This window comes from Schistocerca cancellata, chromosome 6 (assembly GCF_023864275.1).
Source record: "Schistocerca cancellata isolate TAMUIC-IGC-003103 chromosome 6, iqSchCanc2.1, whole genome shotgun sequence".
NCBI classification, from domain to species: domain Eukaryota; kingdom Metazoa; phylum Arthropoda; class Insecta; order Orthoptera; family Acrididae; genus Schistocerca; species Schistocerca cancellata.
The window spans coordinates 641,489,629-641,508,358 of NC_064631.1; the positions used below are offsets into that span (position 1 = coordinate 641,489,629).

General features: G+C 42.9%; 1 protein-coding gene across 3 annotated transcripts in view; it reads left to right on the plus strand.

Moving 5' to 3' along the window:
• Positions 1-18,730, plus strand: part of LOC126191525 (synaptic vesicle glycoprotein 2C-like) — a 242,118-nt gene that overhangs the window by 44,499 nt on the left and 178,889 nt on the right. The gene's annotated exons all lie outside the window — the stretch shown is intronic.

The window sequence follows — 18,730 nt, forward strand, 5'->3', positions numbered from 1 at the left end:
CGCTATGACTGTCTCCATGCAGGATCACACTCTGCTTGTAAAGTTGTATTACAAGAATGATGATGTGCACACATCGCTCTGCAGAAGTTCCAGACACTGAAGGGTTTGAGAAAAGGCATTGGTCCAATGACTGCTATGAATCTGGAGAAAATGATTTGGAACTTAGAAAAGACATATTCTTTTGGTGTGCAACCTGGTAGAGGGAGGAAACAAATTGATTCAACATCAGTGGAAACAGTGGCCACAGCAATGCAGGGTGAGATGAGTGGTGGTGTGCGAATGTGCAGAAGTTCCAGACACTGCAGGGTTTGAGAAAAGTTGGTCCAGTGACTGCTATGGATCTGGAGAAAATGATTCAGAACATACAAAAGACAGATTCTTTTGGTGTGCAACCTGGTAGAGGGAGGAAAGAAATTGATTTGACATCAGTGGAAACAGTGGCCACAGCAATGCAAGGGGAGATGAGTGGTGGTGTGCAAATGTGTAGTGCATGAAGAATTGCTCGAACATTGGCCATACCCATGAGCACAGTGCGTAATATCCTACGAAACATCCTTCTTTGCTACCCTTTCAAAATCGCCCATGCACATGAGTTGCTTCCTGTTGACCTGCCAGCAAGAGAGACTTTTGCTTTAGAATTTCTTGCTAACATGGAAGTGGACAATTATTGGCCGTGGAAGATTTGTGGACAGTACACTGAATTGTCGAATATGGGCAACGGAAAATCCACACACAAATCAACCAGTACCACTTCATCCTGGAAAGGCCACTGCATGGTGCAGGTTTATGGTATCATTTATCATAGGGCCCTATTTTTTTGAAGAGACAGGTGCATCTGGTCCTGTTACCTGTACCGTCATTGGTAAGTGCTATGAGTGTCTTTTGTGGAACCACAGCATTCCAACTCTCCAACAGGGTGGACGTGTGGATGGGATCATTTTTATGCAAGATGGCACACCTCCACACATTGCAAATCCAGTTAAGCAGCTGCTGAAGTGCCATTTTGGAAATGATAGAATTATCAGAGACCATTTTCCTACAGCCTGGCCATCCCAATCATCTGAACCTAATCCATGTGACTTCTGGTTGTGGGGCTATCTAAAAGATGTTGTGTTCAGTGTTTTGATTGCAAAATTAGCTGCATTGAAGGCATCATTGCACAACACATTCTGGATGTGGCCCCGTAAAAACTTGGATTAGTTGTGGAACATGCTTCTTCTCATCCTGCCTTGGGCATGGATGTGAGTGATGTCCTTAGGTTAGTTAGGTTCAATTAGTTCTAAGTTCTAGGGGACTGATGACCTCAGATGTTAAGTCCCATAGTGCTCAGAGCCATTTGAACCATGCTGCTTCTCGATTTCAACTTCTTGCAGAAAACAGTGGACAGCATATTGAACATGTTTTGCACCAGTCACATGGAAATTAATAATCCAATTTGATTTTGATTGATGCATTTTATGTGGTGTTTGGCCTCTGGACAATTAAAAACCAATGTGACTGATGCTTTTTATGTGGTTTTTGGCCTCAGGACAATTGAAAACCAATTTTTCCCATCCGATGTGATATGACCTTGCCATGGTGGATGGACTTACGTAATTAAAAGTATCACATCTGTACACCCATGCACACTGAGTACTACAGTTTATTTAACTTCAAATGTGCACCTTAGGCCTTGTTGTATTATTCATTTATCATTTGTAGTTGACCACTGTTAAATTATGAAGCTTATTGCACCATCTATTGCCACATTTTGTAACTATTTGTTTTTCTCCTGCCATACGTTTTACCCCTTCTCCAATAATATTTCATTGCAATTTGATGTCATTCTGATCAGTGGTGTTATTTCTACAGCAGTTTGAAAGTTTAACTTTAATTATAATCACCCTTTACATATTGTATACTACACGAACTGGCATAACTTTTGCCAACTCAGCCATGAAAAAGACCACAAAAAATCCTTAGAACACTGAAAAGTAGAACATTTTCTGGCCATGAGGGTATTTTAAGAAAAGTACTGAAATCTTATATTGACTTGATAGAATATTATTTCAATTACTTTGTAATCAATCAACAAGTCAGGATGTTTTTCCTGGAAGACTAAAAGTGGTAAATAAAAATGGTTTTAAGCATGTGACCTATAGTCATAAGTCTCCTCCATGTCCTCTCAAAACATTTTTGGAAGGTATTTTATAACAGAATACTGAACAACTTTTCTAATTGCAACGTTTTAACAACTGCTGAGCTTTGGCTCTATAAAGGATTATCTACTGAAAAAGCAGCAAATGATCTCACAAACTCAGTTCTGTTAGAAATAACCATGAAAAATTAATGTGTTAGCTTTTTGTGCAACCTTATTGAGGCCTTTGATTTTGTAAATTACAAAAATGTACTAGGGAAATTAAAATATTTTGGTATTGAAGGCACTCTACAAAGACTGTTTTGACGAGCTCTACATGCTATTTATCCTGTTCAAGCTGTTGGTCTTGTAAAATTACACAGTATTTTATATTCAAAATTTTAGTTGAAAAGTTCCATTTTTTACAAAGATGAAGATTGCACACTCCAAACTGAACAACTGAAACCTAGACCTCCTTTTACACAACACATTTGAAATGCTCGTTGTTTTCAAAGAAAAATAAAGTCAACACAAAGAAGAAATATGTACAGAACTGTAGGTTACGAACATAAACATAACCCTACATCCTCTCTCCCTCAGTATGTAAGTCAAATACTTGTTCTTTTCAGGGAGTTTCACAACTCAACCAAATCAGGTGACCTTGTTAGGTAACACTGTTTGTGGTGCAGGTAATTCATTCACAGGTGTAGTGGTCTGTAGGCTCTCTTGTGGATCACTGGTATTCCAGTTCTCAATGATGTAGGCAAGTTTCAGTTGGTCAATTGAGATGTTAGTTGCCATATCTTTAATTTTTACAATGAAATATTTTGATTTCATTCCATGATGTCACAGCGACCTTCATAGGGAGGCACTAGTTTGGCTTAAACTTTTTTATTTCTCACAGACAAATGAGTCATATTATGCATATTTTTAGTGGCGAGTGGTGTTTTCTTTATCTTGGGGGAACATTTTGGATAGCATAGTTTATCCATATATTGGCATAACTTAGAAGTGAACAATTGTAGATCTACCTTTTGTTTGTTTTCCATCCTTGCAATGAAATCAAAATGCTGTATTAGAGTCGTGGTGTACAGTATCCCAGCAGCTATTCAGTAACTTTCTTCTCTCACTCAGCAACACAGTCCTAGCAGAATTGTAGGAATGATGCCACTCCACTAACTTTTATTATGTGATGTAACTGCTGCCTTCAATGTTGGCTGTAATCTCCATATTTTCCCATTTAATTGTGCATAATATGCCATAGTTTGTGTTAATTTAGAACCACAAATATGAGCTAGTACATGGAACAGCTCTGACTGAAGCATAGTTTTTTGCTCATGGATTCTATGATAGATTATGGTTAGAAGAGGGGGCTAACTCAGCCACAAATTCAGTATAGAATCTGATAGGGATGCCATTAGGCCTTGGGCCTTTGTTCAATTGTAATGATACCAGCTGTTTCTCAGCAACACTGACAGTAACACGTATTTCGCTCAGCTTCTCAGTGGTACGAGGATTAAATTTGAGCAATTTTCTTGAGTTTTCCTCTGTAAAACAACATTTGAAAATGGAGTAAAGAATTTCAGCTTTTGCTTTGCCACCCTCAATTTCAGTGCCTGTCATATCTGTGAGTGACTGGACACTAACTTTGATGCCACTAACAGCCTTTACATATGACCAGAATTTCTTTTGGTTTTGTGAAAGATCATTTGACAATATTCTGCAGCAGTAGTCATTGAATGATTCATGTTTTGCTCTCTTGACACCCCAAAGCATTACATTCACCATTCTGCTATTCATATTTCTAAGCTTTGTTTTACACCTATTATGTAGTAATCTGTGTTTCTTCAGAAGTTTCTTTACAGTGACTGTATATGATAGAGAGTCCCTCCCATTATTAACTGTTTTTCTGGGTAGCTATCTATCCCATGTATGATTAGCTAGTCTTTTAAATTTGAGTGATAGTTCCTCTAGATGCCTCTGCTGTGTGCTAAAAGTTTCAAATTCCTCACTGGAATATGACACTACTGCTTTTTATGTAGTTTACTGAACATATAAGTATATATATAGCCGGGTAGATAAAGAATCTATTCATCAAGCGAGGAGAGGAGAACACACATATAAAACGTGATACAGTTTGCTAGCTTTTAGAGCCAGTGGCTCCTTCTTCTGGCAGAAGGCTTGAATGGAAGGAAGAGTGGTGTAGGAAAAGGATTGGTGGGAGAGTTTGGAAAAGTCACCCAGAACCCCAGTTTAGTGGACACTTACCATCCGGTGAGCCTCACCTGACTCGGATTCTGGGTGACTGGCCTCGGCAGGTAGAGCCAGTGATCATGTGTAAGTGAGTTGCATTTGCGTGAATGTTTTCTAATTCCAAAGAAGTCCTTTTGATCAAAAGCTTCCTTTTCTAGCAGTCTTTTCATTGTGCCTGTCTGAAACTCAACATGTCCACATGTTGCAGCGTCTGCCACTGGAAATTCCCCAAATGTTCTCATGCTCACTAAATGAACTTTATATGTATTTGACAGGCACAATGAATATATATATATATATATATATATATATATATATATATATATATATATATATATATATATATATATATATATATATACCTAAAAACAAAGATGATGTGACTTACCAAATGAAAGTGCTGGCAGGTCGACAGACACACAAACGAACACAAACATACACACAAAATTCAAGCTTTCGCAACAAACTGTTGCCTCATCAGGAAAGAGGGAAGGAGAGGGAAAGACGAAAGGATGTGGGTTTTAAGGGAGAGGGTAAGGAGTCATTCCAGTCCCGGGAGCGGAAAGACTTACCTTAGGGGGAAAAAAGGACGGGTATACACTCGCACACACACACATATCCATCCACACACATGTGTGGAATGTTTCCTTCTATTATAACCATATATATATATATATATATATATGGTTATAATAGAAGGAAACGTTCCACGAAGGAAAAATATACCTAAAAACAAAGATGATGTGACTTACCAAATGAAAGTGCTGGCAGGTCGACAGACACACAAACGAACACAAACAAACACACAAAATTCAAGCTTTCGCAACAAACTGTTGCCTCATCAGGAAAGAGGGAAGGAGAGGGAAAGACGAAAGGATGTGGGTTTTAAGGGAGAGGGTAAGGAGTCATTCCAGTCCCGGGAGCGGAAAGACTTACCTTAGGGGGAAAAAAGGACGGGTATACACTCGCACACACACGCACATATCCATCCACACATATACAGACACAAGCAGACATATTTAAAGACTTACCAAACAAAAGTGCTGCCAGGTCGATAGACACACAAACAAACACAAACATACACACAAAATTCTAGCTTTCGCAACCAACGGTTGCCTCATCAGGAAAGAGGGAAGGAGAGGGAAAGACGAAAGGATTAGGGTTTTAAAGGAGAGGGTAAGGAGTCATTCCAGTCCCGGGAGCGGAAAGACTTATCTTAGGGGGGAAAAAGGACGGGTATACACTCGCACACACACACATATCCATCCACACATATACAGACACCAGCAGACATATACAGAGGCAAAGAGTTTGGGCAGAGATGTCAGTCGAGGCGGAAGTGCAGAGGCAAAGATGTTGTTGAATGACAGGTGAGGTATGAGTGGCGGCAACTTGAAATTAGCAGAGATTGAGGCCTGGTGGATAACGGGAAGAGAGGATATATTGAAGAGCAAGTTCCCATCTCCGGAGTTCGGATAGCTTGGTGTTAGTGGGAAGTATCCAGATAACCCGGACGGTGTAACACTGTGCCAAGATGTGCTGGCTGTGCACCAAGGCATGTTTAGCCACAGGGTGATCCTCATTACCAACAAACACTGTCTGCCTGTGTCCATTCACGCGAATGGACAGTTTGTTGCTGGTCATTCCCACATAGAATGCGTCACAGTGTAGGCAGGTCAGTTGGTAGATCACGTGGGTGCTTTCACACATGGCTCTTCCTTTGATCGTGTACACCTTCCGGGTTACAGGACTGGAGTAGGTGGTGGTGGGAGGGTGCATGGGACAGGTTTTACACCAGGCGCGGTTACAAGGGTTGGAGCCAGAGGGTAGGGACGGTGGTTTGGGGATTTCATAGGGATGAACTAAGAGGTTACGAAGGTTAGGTGGACTGCGGAAAGACACACTTGGTGGAGTGGGGAGGTTTTCATGAAGGATGGATCTCATTTCAGGGCAGGATTTGAGGAAGTCGTATCCCTGCTGGAGAGCCACATTCAGAGTCTGATCCAGTCCCGGAAAGTATCCTGTCACAAGTGGGGCACTTTTGTGGTTCTTCTGTGGGAGGTTCTGGGTTTGAGAGGATGAGGAAGTGGCTCTGGTTATTTGCTTCTGTACCAGTTCGGGAGGGTAGTTGCAGGATGCGAAAGCTGTTGTCAGGTTGTTGGTGTAATGGTTCAGGGATTCCGGACTGGAGCAGATTCGTTTGCCACGAAGACCTAGGCTGTAGGGAAGGGACCGTTTGATGTGGAATGGGTGGCAGCTGTCATAATGGAGGTACTGTTACTTGTTGGTGGGTTTGATGTGGATGGATGTGTGAAGCTGGCCATTGGACAGGTGGAGGTCAACATCAAGGAAAGTGGCATGGGATTTGGAGTAGGACCAGGTGAATCTGATGGAACCAAAGGAGTTGAGGTTGGAGAGGAAATTCTGGAGTTCTTCTTCACTGTGAGTCCAGATCATGAAGATGTCATCAATAAATCTGTACCAAACCTTGGGTTGGCAGGTCTGGGTAACCAAGAAGGCTTCTTCTAAGCGACCCATGAATAGGCTGGCGTACGAAGGGGCCATCCTGGTACCCATGGCTGTTCCCTTTAATTGTTGGTATGTCTGGTCTTCAAAAGTGAAGAAGTTGTGGGTCAGGATGAAGCTGGCTAAGGTAATGAGGAAAGAGGTTTTAGGTAGGGTGGCAGGTGATCGGCGTGAAAGGAAGTGCTCCATCGCAGTAGGCCCTGGACGTGCGGGATATTTGTGTATAAGGAAGTGGCATCAATGGTTACAAGGATGGTTTCCAGGGGTAACGGACTGGGTAAGGATTCCAGGCGTTCGAGAAAGTGGTTGGTGTCTTTGATGAAGGATGGGAGACTGCATGTAATGGGTTGAAGGTGTTGATCTATGTAGGCAGAGATACGTTCTGTGGGGGCTTGGTAACCATCTACAACGGGGCGGCTGGGATGATTGGGTTTGTGAATTTTAGGAAGAAGGTAGAAGGTAGGGGTGCGGGGTGTCGGTGGGGTCAGGAGGTTGATGGAGTCAGGTGAAAGGTTTTGTAGGGGGCCTATGGTTCTGAGGATTCCTTGAAGCTCTGCCTGGACATCAGGAATGGGATTATCTTGGCAAACTTTTTATGTGGTGTTGTCTGAAAGCTGACGCAGTCCCTCAGCCACATACTCCCGACAATCAAGTACCACGGTTGTGGAACCCTTGTCCGCCGGAAGAATGACGATGGACCGGTCAGCCTTCAGATCACGGACAGCCTGGGCTTCAGCAGTGGTGATGTTGGGAGTAGGATTAAGGTTTTTTAAGAAGGATTGAGAGGCAAGGCTGGAAGTCAGAAATTCCTGGAAGGTTTGGAGAGGGTGATTTTGAGGAAGAGGAGGTGGGTCCCGCTGTGATGGAGGACGGAACTGTTCCAGGCAGGGTTCAATTTGGATAGTGTCTTGGGGAGCTGGATCATTAGGGGTAGGATTAGGATCATTTTTCTTCGTGGCAAAGTGATACTTCCAGCGGAGAGTACGAGTGTAGGACAGTAAATCTCTGACAAGGGTTGTTTGGTTGAATCTGGGAGTGGGGCTGAAGGTGAGGCCTTTGGATAGGACAGAGGTTTTGGATTGGGAGAGAGGTTTGGAGGAAAGGTTAACTACTGAATTAGGGTGTTGTGGTACCAGATTGTGTTGATAGGAATTTTGAGGTTTTGGAGGGAGTGAAGCTGGAAGTGGGAGATTGAGTAGATGGGAGAGACTGTGTTTGTGTGCAATGACAGGAGGTTGAGGTTTGCTGGAAAGGTTGTGAAGGGTGAGTGAGTTGCCATTCCGGAGGTGGGAAACCAGGAGATTGGATAGTTTTTTGAGGTGAAGGGTGGCATGGTGTTCTAATTTGCGGTTGGCCTGTAGGGGGATGCTCTGAATAGTCAGTGTGGATGTGGGAGAGGAATGATTGAGGACTTTTATTAAGGATAGGAGTTGACGGGTGTGTTGTTTGGGTGAGTGGGTGTGTAGGTGAAGGATTAGGTGGGTGAGGGCAATGGATTGTTCAGTTTGGAACTGGTATAGGGACTGATGGAAAGAAGGGTTGCAGCCAGAGATGGGAACTTTAAGTGTGAGGCCTTTGGGGGTGATGCCAAATGTCAGACAAGCCTGTGAAAATAAAGTATGGGAGTGTAATCTGGCTAGGGCGAAGGCATGTTTGCGGAGGGAATGTAAATAAAACTTAATGGGATCGTTGTGGAGGTGTTGTGAGGGTGACATGGTACTAGAAGGTGGAAAGTGTAACATGAGGCTGAAATGAAAATGAAAATAAATACAAAAATATATGGGGAGAGATAAAGGTGAACTACAAAGCAAATGGAGATCTGGTGTGAAAAAAGGTGAAAAAGTGTTGGTTAGAGCTGGGCTATGTTGATCCTGTGGTGAACTTGTGTAGGTAGATAACGATGTGCATAAAGGTTAGGTGGTTGTGTTGCCGCCAAAACACGTTAAAGGGTGGAGAAATTCGGGAAAATTTCGAAAAACTACGTGAGGATGTATTAAAGGAGTGGTTTGGTGGTGGCTGATTATGGAAATGAGGCTAACAATTGTCTGATGAAGAAATAATGACGTTAAAACCTGTGGGAAGCGGGTAAAAATGATCGGTGATGAGAGAAAAACGGAAATGGAAATAAAGCAAAAGTTATTAAAACTAGCCGAAAAGGTAGTTTAATAGCTGAAAGGAACTGTTTGTGAACTAGAAACGGTGGATTTTATAGCAGCGGTAGTGTTGAAAGCGGAAAATCTTTTTGTGTTATGGTTTGGAAGTGGGTTACGTATTATTACGTATCATTGAGTATATATCAGCGGGATAATATTGTATAGTGGATTACAGTAAAAAGGAGAAGGTGAATACAAAGTGAACAGAAGGAGGAAATAAGACGACAGAAAAGACTTCGAAATGTAACAGTGACAATAACAAACGTAATTGTTGGGTTCAAATTAATGATATGACTATCATAGAGGGAATCATTCCACGTGGGAATAATATATCTAAAAAGAAAGATGATGAGACTTACCAAACAAAAGTGCTGGCAGGTCGATAGACACACAAACAAACACAAACATACACACAAAATTCTAGCTTTCGCAACCAACGGTTGCCTCGTCAGGAAAGAGGGAAGGAGAGGGAAACACAAAAGGATTTGGGTTTTAAGGGAGAGGGAAGGAGTCATTCCAATCCCGGGAGCAGAAAGACTTACCTTAGGGGGAAAAAAGGACAAGATACACTCGCACACACACACATATCCAGGCAGAGATGTCAGCCGAGGCCGAAGTGCAGAGGCAAAGATGTTGAATGACAGGTGAGGTATCAGTGGCAACAACTTGAAATTAGCAGAGATTGAGGCCTGGTGGATAACGGGAAGAGAGGATATATTGAAGAGCAAGTTCCCATCTCTGGAGTTTGGTTAGGTTGGTGTTAGTGGGAAGTATCCAGATAAACCGGACGGTGTAACACTGTGCCAAGATGTGCTGGCCGTGCACCAAGGCATGTTTAGCCACAGGGTGATCCTCATTACCAACAAACACTGTCTGCCTGTGTCCATTCATGAGAATGGACAGTGTGGTGCTGGTCATTCCCACATAGAATGCGTCACAGTGTAGGCAGGTCAGTTGGTAGATCACGTGGGTGCTTTCACACGTGGCTCTTCCTTTGATCGTGTACACCTTCCGGGTTACAGGACTGGAGTAGGTGGTGGTGGGAGAGTGCATGGGACAGGTTTTACACCAGGGGCAGTTACAAGGGTAGGAGCCAGAGGGTAGGGACGGTGGTCTGGGGATTTCATAGGGATGAACTAATAGGTTACGAAGGTTAGGTGGATGGCGGAAAGACACACTTGGTGGAGTGGGGAGGATTTCATGAAGGATGGATCTCATTTCAGGGCAGGATTTGAGGAAGTCATATCCCTGCTGAAGAGCCACATTCAAAGTCTGATCCAGTCCCGGAAAGTATCCTGTCACAAGTGGGGCACGTTTGTGGTTCCTCTGTGGGAGGTTCTGGGTTTGAGAGGATGAGGAAGTGGCTCTGGTTATTTGCTTTTGTACCAGGTCAGAAGGGTAGTTGCGGGATGCGAAAGCTGTTGTCAGGTTGTTGGTGTAATGGTTCAGGGATTCCGGACTGGAGCAGATTCGTTTGCCACGAAGACCTAGGCTGTAAAGAAGGGACCGTTTGATGTGGAATGGGTGGCAGCTGTCATAATGGACGTACTGTTGCTTGTTGGTGGGTTTGATGTGGACGGACATGTGAAGCTGGCCATTGGACAGGTGGAGGTCAACATCAAGGAAAGTGGCATGGGATTTGGAGTAGGACCAGGTGAATCTGATGGAACCAAAGGAGTTGAGGTTGGAGAGGAAATTCTGGAGTTCTTCTTCACTGTGAGTCCAGATCATGAAGATGTCATCAATAAATCTGTACCAAACTTTGGGTTGGCAGGCCTGGGTAACCAAGAAGGCTTCCTCTAAGCGACCCTTGAATAGGTTGACGTACGAAGGGGCCATCCTGGTACCCATGGCTGTTCCCTTTAATTGTTGGTATGTCTGGTCTTCAAAAGTGAAGAAGTTGTGGGTCAGGATGAAGCTGGCTAAGGTAATGAGGAAAGAGGTTTTAGGTAGGGTGGAAGGTGATCAGCATGAAAGGAAGTGCTCCATCGCAGTAGGCCCTGGACGTGCGGGATATTTGTGTATAAGGAAGTGGCATCAGTGGTTACAAGGATGGTTCCTGGGGGTAACGGATTGGGTAAGGATTCCAGGCATTCGAGAAAGTGGTTGGTGGCTTTGATGGAGGATGGGAGACTGCATGTAATGGGTTGAAGGTGTTGATCTACGTAGGCAGAGATACGTTCTGTGGGGGCTTGGTAACCAGCTACAATGGGGCGGCCGGGATGATTGGGTTTGTGAATTTTAGGAAGAAGGTAGAAGGTAGGGGTGCGGGGTGTCGGTGGGGTCAGGAGGTTGATGGAGTCAGGTGAAAAGTTTTGTAGGGAGCCTAAGGTTCTGAGGATTCCTTGAAGCTCTGCCTGGACATCAGGAATGGGATTACCTTGGCAAACTTTGTATGTGGTGCTGTCTGAAAGCTGACGCAGTCCCTCAGCCACATACTCCCGACGATCAAGTACCACTGTCGTGGAACCCTTGTCCGCCGGAAGAATGACAATGGACCGGTCAGCCTTCAGATCACGGATAGCCTGGGCTTCAGCAGCGGTGATGTTGGGAGTAGGATTAAGGTTTTTTAAGGAGGATTGAGAGGCAAGGCTGGAAGTCAGAAATTCCTTGAAGGTTTGGAGGTGGTGATTTTGAGGAAGAGGAGGTGGGTCCCGCTGTGACAGAGGATGGAACTGTTCCAGGCAGGGTTCAATTTGGATAGTGTCTTGGGGAGTTGGATCGTTAGGAGTAAGATTAGGATCATTTTTCTTCGTGGCTAAGTGATATTTCCAGCAGAGAGTACGAGTGTAGGACAGTAAATATTTGACAAGGGCTGTTTGGTTGAATCTGGGAGTGGGGCTGAAGGTGAGGCCTTTGGATAGGACAGAGGTTTTGGATTGGGAGAGAGGTTTGGAGGAAAGGTTAACTACTGAATTAGGGTGTTGTGGTACCAGATTGTGTTGATTGGAATTTTGAGGTTTTGGAGGGAGTGGAGCTGGAAGTGGGAGATTGTGTAGATGGGAGAGACTGGTTTTCTGTGCAATGACAGGAGCTTGAGGTTTGCTGGAAAGGTTGTGAAGGGTGAGTGAGTTGCCTTTCTGGAGGTGGGGAACCAGGAGATTGGATAGTTTTTTAAGGACGGAGGGTGGCATGCTGTTCAAATTTGCGGTTGGCCTGTAGGAGGATGCTCTGAACAGCCGGTGTGGATGTGGGAGAGGAAAGATTGAGGACTTTTATTAAGGATAGGAGTTGACGGGTGTGTTCATTGGCTGAGTTGATGTGTAGGTGAAGGATTAGGTGGGTGAGGGCAATGGATTGTTCAGTCTGGAACTGGTCTAGGGACTGATGGAATGAAGGGTTGCAGCCAGAGATGGGAACTTTAAGTGTGAGGCCTATGGGGGTAATGCCAAATGTCAGACAAGCCTGTGAAAATAAAATATGGGAGTGTAATCTGGCTAGGGTGAAGGCATGTTTGCGGAGGGATTGTAAATAAAACTGAATGGGGTCGTTGTGGGGGTGTTGTGAGGGTGACATAGTATTAGAAGGTGGAAAGTGTAACATGAGGCTGAAATGAAAATGAAAATAAAATATATGGGGAGAGATAAAGGTGAACTACAAAGCAAGTGGAGATCTGGGATGAAATAAGGCGAAAAAGTGTTGGTTAGAGCTGGGCTATGTTGATCCTGTAGTGAACTTGTGTAGGCAGACAACAATGTGCATAAAGGTTAGGTGGTTGTGTTGCCGCCAAGGCACGTTAATGAGTGGAGAAATTCGGGAAAATTGCGAAAAAACAACGTGTAAATGTATTAAAAGGAGTGGTTTTGTGGTGGCAGATTATGAAAATGAGGCTAACAATTGTCTGACGAAGAAATAATGAAGTTAAAACCTGTGGGAAGCGGCTAAAAATGATTAGTGATGTGAGAAAAATGGAAATGGAAATAAAGCAAAAGTTATTAGAATGAGCCGAAATGATTGTTTAATAGGTGAAAGGAACTGTTTGTGAACTAGAAACGGTGGATTCTATAGTAGCGGTAGTGTTAAAAGCAGGAAAAAATTTTTTTTTGGTTATGGTTTGGAAGTGGGTACGTATTATTACGGATTACGTATTATTGAATATATATCGGCGCGAAAAAATTGTATAGTAGATTACGGTAAAAAGAAGAAGGTGAATACAAAGTGAAGCTAGTGGCAAAAACAGAGACAGAAGATAAGACAACAGAAAAGATTTCGAAATGCAACAGTGACAATAAAAAACGTAATTGTTGGGTTCAAATTAATGATACGAATATAATAGAGGGAAACATTCCACGTGGGAAAAATATATCTAAAAACAAAGATTTTGAGACTTACCAAACAAAAGCGCTGGCAGGTCGATAGACACACAAACAAACACAAACATACACTCAAAATTCAAGCTTTCGCAACAACCAGTTGCTTCATCAGGAAAGAGGGAAGGAGAGGGAAAGATGAAAGGATGTGGGTTGTAAGGGAGAGGGTAAGGAGTCATTCCAATCTCGGGAGCGGAAAGACTTACCTCAGGGGGAAAAAAGGACAGGTATACACTCACGCACACACACACACATATCCATCCGCACATACACAGACTCAAGCAGACATTTGTAAAGGCAAAGAATTTGGGCAGAGATGTCAGTCGAGGCGGAAGTAAAGAGGCAAAGATGTTGTTGAAAGACAGGTGAGGTATGAGTGGCAGAAACTTGAAATTAGGGGAGGTTGAGGCCTGGCGGATAACGCGAAGAGATGATATACTGAAGGACAAGTTCCCATCTCCAGAGTTCTGACAGGTTGGTGTTAGTGGGAAGTATCCAGATAACCCGGACGGTGTAACACTGTGCCAAGATGTGCTGTCCGCGCACCAAGGCATGTTTAGCCACAGGGTGATCCTCATTACCAACAAACACTTCTGCCTGTGTCCATTCATGCGAATGGACAGTTTGTTGCTGGTCATTCGCACATAGAAAGCTTCCCAGTGTAGGCAGGTCAGTTGGTAAATCACGTGGGTGCTTTCACACGTGGCTCTGCCTTTGATTGTGTAAACCTTCCGGGTTACAGGACTGGAGTAGGTGGTGGTGGGAGGGTGCATGGGACAGGTTTTACTCCAGTCCTGTAACCCGGAAGGTGTACACAATCAAAGGCAGAGCCACGTGTGAAAGCACCCACGTAATTTACCAACTGACCTGCCTACACTGTGAAGCTTTCTATGTCAGAATGACCAGCAACAAACTGTCCATTCGCATGAATGGACACAGGCAGACAGTGTTTGTTGGTAATGAGGATCACCCTGTGGCTAAACATGCCTTGGTTCATGACCAGCACATCTTGGCCCAGTGTTACACCGTCCGGGTTATCTGGATACGTCCCACTAACACCAACCTGTCAGAACTCCGAAGATGGGAACTTGCCCTTCTGTACATCCTCTCTTCTCGTTATCCACCAGGCGTCACCCACTGCTAATTTCAAGTTGCCGCCACTCATACTTCACCTGTCTTTCAACAACATCTTTGCCTCTGTACTTCTGCCTAGACTGACATCTCTGTCGAAAATCTTTGCCTTTACAAATGTCTGCTTGTGTCTGTGTATGTGCAGTTGGATATGGGTGTGTGTGCGAGTGTATACCTGTCCGTTTTCCCCCTAAGGTAAGTCTTTCCGCTCCCGGGATTGGTATGACTCCTTACCCTCTCCCTTAAAACCCACATCCTTTCGTCTTTCCCTCTCCTTCCCTCTTTCCTGATGAAGCAACAGTTGCGAAAACTAGAATTTTGTGTGTATGTATGTGTTTGTTTGTGTGTCTATCCAATCCCGGGAGCGGAAAGACTTACCTCAGGGGGAAAAAAGGACAGGTATACACTCGCACACACACACACATATCCATCCGCACATACACAGACACAAGCAGACATTTGTAAAGGCAAAGAATTTGGGCAGAGATGTCAGTCGAGGCGGAAGTAAAGAGGCAAAGATGTTGTTGAAAGACAGGTGAGGTATGAGTGGCGGCAACTGGAAATTAGCGGAGGTTGAGGCCTGGTGGATAATGTGAAGAGAGGATATACTGAAGGGCAAGTTCCCATCTCCGGAGTTCTGACAGGTTGGTGTTAGTGGGACGTATCCAGATAACCCGTATGGTGTAACACTGTGCCAAGATGTGCTGGCTGTGCACCAAGGCATGTTTAGCCACAGGGTGATCCTCATTACCAACAAACACTGTCTGCCTGTGTCCATTCATGCGAATGGACAGTTTGTTGCTGGTCATTCCCACATAGAAAGCTTCACAGTGTAGGCAGGTCAGTTGGTAAATCACGTGGGTGCTTTCACATGTGGCTCTGCCTTTGATTGTGTACACCTTCTGGCTTACAGGACTGGAGTAGGTGGTGGTGGGAGGGTGCTGGGACATATATCATTTAGTGAGCATGAGAACATTGTGTGAATTTCCTGCAGCAGACACAGCAAGAGAGGTACTGTGCATTGCTGAGAGGTTTACTGTTAAAATTTGTAGACAATGTGGCCCAGGAACAGTCAAGTAGCATGTTATTTTTGCTTGCACACAGTATTTCACATGAAATGACCATTGTAAAATCAGAGAAATGCAAGCTCATGCAAAGCCCTATCAGTGTTTGGCCTTCATGAACAATATTCGTAAATTAAAAAGAAAAGCAGCAACATCAGGGGAACATTAAGTACCCTACACCACACATCATGAAATGTAGATGTAGGTGTAGAGGAACTGTGCTGGTCAGTGGACATATCCAAATGCAGGTGTGTGTGACCTGTCATGCCTTGTGCGGGGCATGCTGGACCATCTCTTGTGGCACTGTATGATGTGATGATGCTATACTTGTGGTAGTGCCCCAGATGTTGTGGAGAGTGTCAGACATGGCCATATCATGGTATAGATGATCTGTGTTGGTCATCATTCTCATTGACTGGTGTATCAGTGTCCAGCTGTGTTGAGGTGGAGTTATCCTGGAGCACCCAAGCAGATTTAAGTCAAGTGAGTGAGACAGTCAAAGGTCTGCCAAACACTAGAACACTGAATGTCAGAATCTGTGTTTGAGTGTCCCAAGAATAAAAGGGCTGCAGAGCTGCTCGTACAGCTTCATCTCACAACATGACAAAGTTGCAGGAGGCAAGGTCTCTGTGTATAAACACTTTTGTGATTGAATGAGTTGAAGGGTGTAGGATGTGCGTGTTACATATGTGCTGCTAAACATGAGGCACTAGTGTAGGTTATTCTCCCAGTTTAATGTCATCCATAGACTGAGCAAAGTATGCAGGCAAGACATGCAGCTCACTTTAGACCACCTCTACCAGAGAAACCCACAGGTCAGCCTTGTATGCTGAGCAGATGGTGGGCAGGACCCATAGGACATTCAGCCTTGGACATTCAGCATAGGACATTCAGCCTTGGCACATCACGGCTGCCTTCATGGTTGTGTTCGCAGGTTGCAATTGATTTCCAGTTCAGTTTCCACTTCGTTAAATTTTTGACACTTCATTGCATTTTACATGTCTATCTTAATTCTCTCCTTTAGGCTATGTGAAAAATGTAATTCAATGTTTTGTAATTTCTTCATACCATTCCAGATCCCAATTAACACACCCATGTGTGACATGCTCATACAACAGGGATTATATTTCCAGTGATGTATCAATTTTACAGATATTTGTGATTTTGTGCAAAATTGGAAGTAGTCATGCCCACATTGAAAAACTATATGATCTGGTACTTAGCTGTTTTATTTTGGCTTTGTTGTCTTCTTCAAGGTATTATTGTTGGCATAGGCTTTATCAGTTTGAGGAAATTATTTGCAAAGTTTAATTTGGATTATCACCTTAGCTTCTGCCCATAAGTGGTATGAGTTTCCATAAATTTTGTCTTCATTTTTTCATTGTAAACAGGCAAGATAAATCAGCTCTTCCAAAAAATACATATCTCTCTCTGAAACCACATGAATCACTAATAAAATATCTCTTCCTGCCAAGTGCAAGGCAGGAAACCAGAGATACTAAGCATATTGTAAGCAAAGAGTTTAAATATTTACATAGGTGCTTAAGAAGTCATTTAAATTTATTTTGCACAAGTTTTTACATAAAATTACAAAATTTAGTAAAAGCATTATGATCAATAACTTTATGTGATTAACTTCTTCTTCTGCATTTACAGAGTCATTGGGCCACCTCAGACAGTCATTTCCTGGTCGCCTTCTCCAGTAGGTTTTCTTTTCAAATTGCCAAGTACTTTTTCATTCATCCTGATCTTTCTTGTCATTCCTCATCTGTAAATACCCTTTTCATTGTATGTTGTTTCTCTATTTTTAGTTTAAATCTTTTTATGTTTTTCAGTTTCCTTAAACTTTTTGTTTTTGTTTTCAGATCATCCAGGGTTCATTGTAGCTCTTTCAAACCCTCTGTGATTTCCTTTATCCAACCTAATTGTTGATTCATGTTCCAAAGTTTCTTCATAATTTTTCTTGGTAATCTAGTTTCTGGTGTCCTCATAATGTGGCCAAAAAAATAGATCCTATCTTCTGTAAAGTATCTGTATTGGGCTCCGCTTCACTATTCACTGCTTCATTTGATGCTATTCGCAATTATCCATCTTTCTGATTTTCTGATTTATGAATGGTCCCATCTATTCTCCTCTTTACTTTTAGGGGTGTGTTGATCCATTTTCCTGAGTGATTTTGAAAGTAGTTCCACTTCCATATGTCACCTCAATGTTTTAAATTAGGTTTGATTGATAGACATTTTTATTGCACGTAGACTATTTTAATTTGTGAGCTTTTATAATTTCTTGATACTCATCCAATTTATATATTAGGATTTCTCCTAGGTATTCAAAGTGCTTTCCCATTATTTACTGTTACGTGGTTGATTACTAGTGGATCTACTACCATTGCATATTAGGAGAAACAAAACTAAAGGGAAATGGATAGGTTGAAGTTAGATATAGTGGGAATTAGTGAAGATTGGTGGCAGGAAAAACAAGACTTCTGGTCAGGTGAATACAGGGTTATAAATACAAAATGAAATACGGGTAATGCAGGAGTAGGTTCAATAATGAATAAAAAAATAGGAATGTGGGTAAGCTTATTGAATGCATTATTGTAGCCAAAATAGACACAAAGCCCACCCCTAACAGAGTAGTACAAGTTCATGTGCCAACTAGTTCCACAAATGATGAAAAGATTGAAGAAATGTATGGTGAGATAAAAGAAATCATTCAGATAGTGAGGGGAGACGAAAATGTAATAGTCATGGGGGACTGGAATTCGATAGTAGGAAAAGGAAGAGAAGGAAAATTAGTAGGTGAATATGGAATGGGGGTATGGAATGAAAGAGGAAGCTGCCTGATGGAATTTTGCACAGAGCATAACTTAATCATAGCTAACACGTGGTTTAAGAATCATGACAGAAGATTGTAAATGTGGAAGAGGCCTGGAGACACTGAAATGTTTCAGATAGGTTATGTAATGGTAAGACAGTGTTTAGGAACCAGGTTTTTAATTGTAAGACATTTCCAGAGGCAGATGTGGACTCTGACCACAGTTTATTGATTGTGAATTGTAGACTAAAACTTAAGAAACAGCAAAAAGGTAGGAATTTAAGGAGATGGGACCTGGATAAACTGAAAGAACCAGAGGTTGTTGAGAGTTTCAGAGAGAACATTAGGGAACAATTGACA